This window comes from Dipodomys spectabilis, unplaced genomic scaffold (genome assembly GCF_019054845.1).
Source record: "Dipodomys spectabilis isolate Male_0828 unplaced genomic scaffold, ASM1905484v1 ptg000034l, whole genome shotgun sequence".
NCBI classification, from domain to species: domain Eukaryota; kingdom Metazoa; phylum Chordata; class Mammalia; order Rodentia; family Heteromyidae; genus Dipodomys; species Dipodomys spectabilis.
In genome coordinates this window covers 10,127,923-10,135,745 of record NW_024870711.1, presented here as the reverse complement: position 1 = coordinate 10,135,745, position 7,823 = coordinate 10,127,923, and the positions used below count along the sequence as shown (strand labels likewise).

Genomic DNA, 7,823 nt, shown 5'->3' with positions numbered 1-7,823 from the left:
TTGTTGTTGTTGTTGTTGTTGTTGTTTGTTGGTTGTGGGGCTTGAACTCTGGGCCTGGGCACTGTCCCTCAGCTCTTCAGCTCAAGGCGAGCTCTCTACCGCTTCAGCCACAGAGCCACTTCTGGTTTTCTGGTGGTTAATTGGAGATAAGAGTCTCATGGAGGGCTGGGAAGGTGGCTCGGTGGTAGAGCGCTTGCCTTGCATGCCTGAGGCTCTGGGTTCGATTCCTCAGCATCACATAAGCAAAAAGAAAAAAGCCGGAAGTGGCGCTGTGGCTCAAGTGGTAGAGCGCTAGCCTTGAGCTGAAGAGTTGAGGGACAGCGCCCAGGCCCAGAGTTCAGGCCCCATGACCAGACCCCAAAAAAAAAAAAAAAGAGTCTCATGGACTTTCCTGCCCAGTCTGGCTTTGAACCGGGATCCTCAGATCTCAGCTCCTGAATAGCTAGGATGACAGGCATGAGTCACGGGCGCCTGGCTGCTTTTGTTTTGTTTTTTTTGTGTGTGTGTGTTTTGTTTTCTGTTTTTTTGCCAGTCATGGAGCTTGAACTCAGGGCCTGGGCACTGTCCCTGGGGGCTTTTTTTTTTTTTTTGGCTCAAGGCTAGTGCTCTACCACTTGAGCCACAGACACATCCAGCTTTTTCTGTTTGTGGTTCTGAGGAATGGAACCCAGGGCTTCATGCAGGCTGGGCAAGCACTCTACCACTAAGCTACATTCCCAGCCCCGAAGGTTAATGTTTTTACGTGCATTTTCCTTTTTTAGTTTTAATTTTCATTCTTTCACTATGTTCTCATTTCTTTGCTAGTACTAGGTCTTGAACTCAGGGCCTCAGGCTCTTGCTCAGCTCAAGGCTGGCACTTTGCCACTTGAGCCATACTTTTGCTAGAGGTTTTTGATGGTTAATTGGTTGTAAGAGTCTGTTGCACTGCCTGGGCTGGCTTTGAACCTTCATCTTCAGATCTCAGCCTTGAATAGCCAAGATTATATACACAAACCGCTAAAGTCTGGCTTATCTTCTCATTTCTTTTTTTTTTTTAAGGAATATAAAACTATATTGGCCACTATTCACTGTTGTTTACAATAAAGTAAACAATATACAGTTGGGTAACATTTGAGTACTATTACAAAGTGGTTTTTCTGGCTCTTGTGGAACCAGTGACTCAATACTGAAAAAGTTGAACCTACATGTAAGGAATGAGCTGAGGGTAAGAAAAAGCATGCAAGTCCATAATTATAACCTTTTGTTCATTTATTTAGGCCAGCAGGTCCTACATAGTAAAAGTCAAAATCTCTAACCAGCTGGTTTCACATTTCCATGAGCCAAGTCTTAGCCCACGACCCATGAACTTTTAGTATACAGATTGCAATGTTCTGTAAAGGAATGCTCACTACAGAAACTTTTAAAGACAGGCAATCAAAGTTTGTCTTAGTTTTCTCATCTAGGTGAGGGAAGTTGTTCATAGCAATACACCTTTTTTCCTTTCGAGAAATTTTGCAATCCTATTGCATTTGCTATCTATGATAGCAGCTTGAGGGCCCCAAACTGGAGGCCAGTCTGGCTGCCTAACAATTTCAAGGCCAGCCTGAGCTGCCTAGTGGATCCTGATTCAAAAAAAAAAAAAAAAGGAAAAAACAAAACAGATGTCTGTTTGACTGTCACCTGCCATCGTGAATGACATGTTACTATCCCCACCAGAAAGTTCCTGACTAGCTGACTGCTTCATGGAAGCAGATGATCATTGATGCCCTGGGAAGGTAACAGCACCTAAGACAGAAATCAGGAAAACTTGCTACCATGTACACCACCGCACCCAACGTCATCTTTGGAGGTGCATTCAGAACCCATTGTGGTTTCGACACGATGTATGATTCTTTGGATTATGCAAAGAAAAGTGATCCTAAACAGGGACTTGCAAGACGTGGCCTGAATGAGAAGAAAAAGACATTGGAGAAACAGTGAAAGGAATGTAAAAACAGAATGAAGTCAGAGGAATTGCAAAGGCCAGTGTTGGAACTGGAAAAAACCAAAGGAATAAAGATCCTGCAATAACTTCACCTACAGGGATGTCAGATTTTTCACTTGGTGATTCATAAACTGTAAAAAACTTAAAAAAACAAACAAAAGCAAGTGCCTAACAAAAACCATGTACCTAACATATGCAAGGCCTTGGGTCCAATGCCCAACACCTCTAAACAAGCAAAACTCTAAAACAAAAACCTACCTACCCATCCCCCCCCCCCCCCACACACACATGCAAAGACTATTTGTTCTGATTAAGCAATGACCAAAAAAAATTTTCCAAATATTTTTTAAACAAAACCTGTTCCTCGGGGCTGGGAAGGTGGCTCAGTGGTAGAGCGCTTGCCTTGCATGCCTGAGGCCCTGGGTTCAATTCCTCAGCACCACATAAGAAAAAAGAAAAAAGCCGGAAGTGGCGCTGTGGCTCAAGTGGTAGAGCGCTAGTCTTTTAGTTGAAGAGCTGAGAGACAGCGCCCAGGCCCAAAGTTCAGGCCCCGTGACCGGACCCCCCAAAAAAAACAACCAACCTGTTCCTCAGTGCAGAGGAAATACACCATGGTATCAAATATTCTTTTCTGATAAGGGAATCAACTACAGAAAGCCTTGTTATATTTGTTCAAAGTGACCTGTGCTATTGAGGGGAAAACAAAAAAACAAAAAACCTCAACTCCCCCAGTACTACTTTTAAAATTAATGTATCAAACTATATTTTCATTAGAATGTAGTTACTGTTTCACAACCATTAATTGAAAAACCAAGACACAGATTTTGTCTACATGTAGAAGTTTGTATGAAAAACATTGCAAACAATTAATGAGCTTTGTCTTCCGGACAAGAATGCCATGCTAGTCTCTCTTCATAAAAAGCGGTTTCAATCTGAGGATGCCTCCTGTTCGCCTCTCTTGCCAGCATCAGTCAGCTTCCTGGGCCTCTTTCCGTTTCATGAGAAGCAGCAGCTCTCCGCTGCTGTCTGGCCCTGGTTTCTCGCCCGGGATCCAGACCCCTGCACAGCCTTGGCTCATCGCAGCACCTCTTTCCTTCTTTGATTGGCTGTCATCAGATTCACTGTCCGGTAACGATTTTCTTTTTGAACCTTCCTGTTCTTGACCAGCTTTTTGAGAATGAAGAAATGCTTTGATTAATTCTGGACAATCTAAATGTTCTTCAGGTTCTCAAGTATTATCAGCATCTGTAAATCTCTTCTACTTCAGGAAATACCATATTCTACCTTCCCATTCACTACCTGTTGGTCGGGCACTGTTTCCACAACAAATTCTTCAGGCTCTTTTTTTAACTTTCTACTCTTTCCATTCTATTTCTTTCCCATTTTTTTACAATGTAGTTTTGTTAGAGGCCATTTTTGTTGTTGTGGGGCTTGAACTCAAACCAAGGCTACTCCTCTACCACTTTGAGCCACAGCTCCACTTTCAGTTTTCTGGTGGTTCATTGGAGATAAGAGTGTCACCGTCTTTCCTGCCTGGGCTGGCTTCGAACAGTGATCTTCCTATCTTAGCTTCCTGAGTAGTTATTATTACAGGTATGAGCCTCTAGCACCCAGCCTAGAGGCCTGTTTTGTTGTGGTGTTTTGTTTTTGTTTTTTAGAAACTACTTTGTTGTTATTATAGAGGTGGTAACAGAGAGGTTACATTTACCTGTGTCAGGTAATGAGTACATTTCCTTTGAAGCAGTGTCTTCTGTTCCTCACTGTCTCCCAGTCCCTCCCTCCTGTCTCCTCCCATGAATTGTGTAGTTCACGTTCATCAGTGTCCAGTGAGCACCTCGGCTGCACATGTTCACCCTTTGCTCGGCCTCTGTGGCCTACCAGACCAGGTCCAGCTCCAGTCAGGGCCGGGCTGCACGCTGGGCGCTGGGCCGCTGAGCTTTCCCTTGTTTCAAATGTCAACACTCTTCCTCAGTAGAATGTTTTGGTCTTGCCAGGCTGGAGTTGGAATCCATGGCCTCAAGCATGCTAGGTGAGAGCTCCACCCAAGAGCTATGAGATCAAGATATGCTCTTGATCTTAGTTGGGGTTTACTTGAGAACTTGGCCCTGACCTTTACACCAGCTGACTTAGAGAAACAAATGGACTCCGCTATAGTGACCTTCAGAAGAACCTTGTCTGAAAGAGATACTTGACTTCCCACTTCCCCACAACTCACCAGACACCTTACCAGAAAGTTTAGAACACCTAAACACCCTGGTCCTTGCGTCTGGTGAGACTTGAATGTAGTAAAGGTGACGGGAAAAGTGCATTAGAAAAGAAGTATAGCAGAAAAAGAGAGCATGCACCTGGACAAGCACGGGAAGCAGTGCTGGAGCTCATGGATTCCATCTTGGCTGTCTTCCTACAGAGCTCGGCCTTTGGTTCGTGGGAACTGGGCTTGTTGAAGATGCCATTCTGATGGGTGCAGGTCTCCTTTCTGCTTCCTGTGAGGTTGGCATTGTCTTGTCCTTACTTCCTCATGCTTTTGTGGCCCCCGTACCTATTTCATTACCAGGCTAGTTTCGTTCATGTTGCCATCTGCAAGTTCTGTGTCCTTAATTGGTTGTGTTTGTTTGTTTCTTTTTTTTTTTTTGCCAGTCATGGGGCCTGAACTCTGGGCCTGGGCGCTGTCCCTCAGCTCTTAAGCTCAAGGCTAGCACTCTACCACTTGAGCCACAGTGCCACTTCTGCCCTTTTCTGCTTATGTGGTGCTGAGGAATCGAACCTAGGGCCTCATGCATGCAAGGCAAGCACTCTACCACTGAGCCACCTTCCCAGCCCAATTGGTTGTGTTTCTAACTCAGGTCACTATGAGGTGCTTCACCTAGAGAAGCCCAGGAAACTTCTATCCAAAGGCCCAAAGAAGAGATTCGGTGCAGCGCACCCTTCCACCCATGTTCAAACCTTTGTTTAACACCCTCGTGGGAGCTCCTTCCAAGAGCTAGGGGGCAAGATGGTGGGCTAGAAGCACCTTTTGTTTTGACTCTGAATAAGAAGAGTTGGTCATCAGAGGAGATTCCATGGTCTGAGGAGAGGAAGAGGATGAGGGATCAGGAAGGATGCAGTGGGAAGCAGAAAAGCAGAGACTGAAGCAGCCGTTGCAAGCTGCTCCCCTGCTTCCCCAGTGCGGGAGGAGACACTGAAGACTCCACCTCCAGGCACACAGATATCCCTGGCAAGTCGACCAGCTCTTCACCCCAAGGCAGGCCCGCACTTCCAGCAAGCCTTGAGCCCAGCGCAAGGACTGGGTGAGACGGTGACCGCCCCCCGCGCGGAGGGCTTGCCTGAGTAGACAGCCATCCCGGGGCTCCCCTCACCTGGAGCTGTGAGGGGCCTACTGCTTGCGTCTCAGCTACTCCAGGCGCTTGAAAACAAGGCACCGCGGCAGCCCGGGCCTCGTGGACTGCCCTTCCAGGGTCTAGGTGAGGCTGAACCTGAGAGATGGAGGTGGGGAGTGTGAAGGTTTGATGTGGACCTGGAGAGAACTTCAAGTCTTGCGTGGCTCCCGCAGGGAAGGCTGCTCTGGTCGGAGGCCCTGCCCTCCGTGGCCTGAGCATTGGGCCCACACATTGGGCCTGCGTCTGGCATAGAATTTGGCCTTGTGGAGCTGCCTCCCAACTGCATGTGTTAGCTCCTAGGAAGGTTCCAGAGCCTTGTGAATGACGTGACTCCGGTGGTCTCCTTCTTCGCACAGGTGAATTGTGGGGCAGCTGAGTAAACTGAGCCAGCAAGCCAGGTGTCCATCCAGCCCCTCAGTTCTCTCCCGGCCAGTGCTCTGTTCAGTACCCCATAGACACCCAGAAAATGCCAGACTCCAAAACTAGAGAAAGACACAACAAACACAGAAAATTATTTGCAAATTCTGTAAGTGCCAAGATTTTCAATAAAATACAATCCGAAGTCAACACATTAAAAAAAGATCATCTACTGTGATCAAGTTAGTCCGCCACAGGGCTACAGGAGAGGATTCAACTCACAAATCAGAAAACACGATTCAGAACATAAGCAGATTAAAGGACAAAAAGCACGTGACTGTGGAAGATGGACTGTGTAACTTGCGGGTGCGGATGGGAGGGGGAACCAGGGGAAAGCAAAGGAAGGGGTGACATTGTCCAAAAAAAGAAATGTACTCATTACCTGACTTAGGAAATGATAGCTCCTCCGTATAACACCTTAATAACAACAGCACAATTATATTTTTAAAAATCACATTTCTGGCTGGGAAGGTGTCTCAGTGGTAGAGCGCTTGCCTTGCATGCATGAGGCCCTGGGTTCGATTCTTCAGCACCACATAAGCAGAAAAAACCGGAAGTGGGGCTGTGGCTCAAGTGGTAGAGCGTTAGTCTACAGCTGAAGAGCTGAGGGACAGCGCACAGGCCCAGAGTTCAGGCCACACGACCAACAACAACAAAAAAATCACATTACTCAATGTTTACCATTTGGCAGAGGCAGAAAAAGCCTTTGACAAAATTCAGTATCCTTTCCTGATACTGAATCATCATGAAACACTCTCCTAGTGATGTAGCTCTGTAAAACTAGACACAGAAGGGATGTCCTTCACTCAGCAGAACAGACAAACCTACAGCCAACATCCCCTAAACAGGAAAAAACTGAAATCATTTCCTCTAAAGTCAAGAATGAAAGAAGAACGTCTGCCCTATTCACTCTTATTCAATATAGTGCCTGTATTCTAAATAAAGCAATAAGGCAAGAGAAATAAATGAAAGAGATACAAAGAGGAAAGAAGTCAAATTGCCCTTGATTGCTGATAATATCATCCTTTATTTAAAAGACTCAAAAAACTAAGATCTAAACACCTTAGGCAAAGAACATAAAATTAACATTTAAAAAAATGAGCAGCTTTTCTATATACCAATAACAGACTGAGAAACAAATCAGGAAAACTCCCATAGCCTCAAAAAAAGTTAAATAACTGAGAAGAAACTTGACAAAGGAGATGGAAATGCTCTGGATGAAAATTATTAAACTGAACAAACCGAAGGCAGAAAATTGTAACATTGTAACAATGACTATATAAGGGCTGGAAGGTGGCTTAGTGGTAGAGCGCTTGCCTTGCATGCATGAAGCCCTGGGTTCCATTCCTCAGCACCACATAAGCAGAAAGAGCCAGAAGTGGTGCTGTGGCTCAAGTGGTAGAGCGCTCGCCTTGAGCTGAAGAGCTGAGGGACAGCACCCAGGCCCAGAGTTCAGGCCCCACGACCGGACCCCCCCCCCAAAAAAAAAAGAAGTTAAAAAGATGGGGGCTCAGAAGGTGGCTCAGTGGTAGAGTGCTTGCCTTGCTTCATGAGGCCTGGGTTCCATTCCTCAGTACCACATACATAAGCAGAAAAAGCTGGAAGTGGCGCTGTGGCTCAAGTGGTAGAACGCTCGACAAAAAGGAAGGAAGGAAGGAAGGAAGTAAAAAGAGTAGAATGAGGTCAGTTCTGATTAAAGTCCATACTCTGACTATGTTCACATAGATAGCAGGAACACAGATACCTGTGCTAATGATGTTGGGGAAGGGACAATGGGCAGAAAATTCAAGAAAAATCCACCAAAGGATATTTATTGAAGGAGGGACAAATATGTCTTCATTGTGGGTGATACTTTTTCACAACAAAATTAGATCATTTATGTGTTTTGTTTTTTCCCCACCTTTACCTTGTTTACTCTCTAGATATACACAGAGAGCTCTAGAGTCTGAGACTTTACTCTGGGAATTCCGCAGCACCTTTCAAATCAAAGCATGTTAATATCCAATCTCCTCTGGGGCTCAAAGCCCTGTCTTCCTGAGGGACAGGTCTCTCGGGTATCAAACCTC

The 7,823-nt window shown here is 45.7% G+C and overlaps 1 pseudogene; it reads left to right on the top strand.

Annotated features, from left to right (window-relative positions):
- The first annotated feature begins 1,681 nt into the window (after positions 1-1,681).
- Positions 1,682-2,093, top strand: LOC122105858 (annotated as a pseudogene).
- Positions 2,094-7,823: the final 5,730 nt, after the last annotated feature.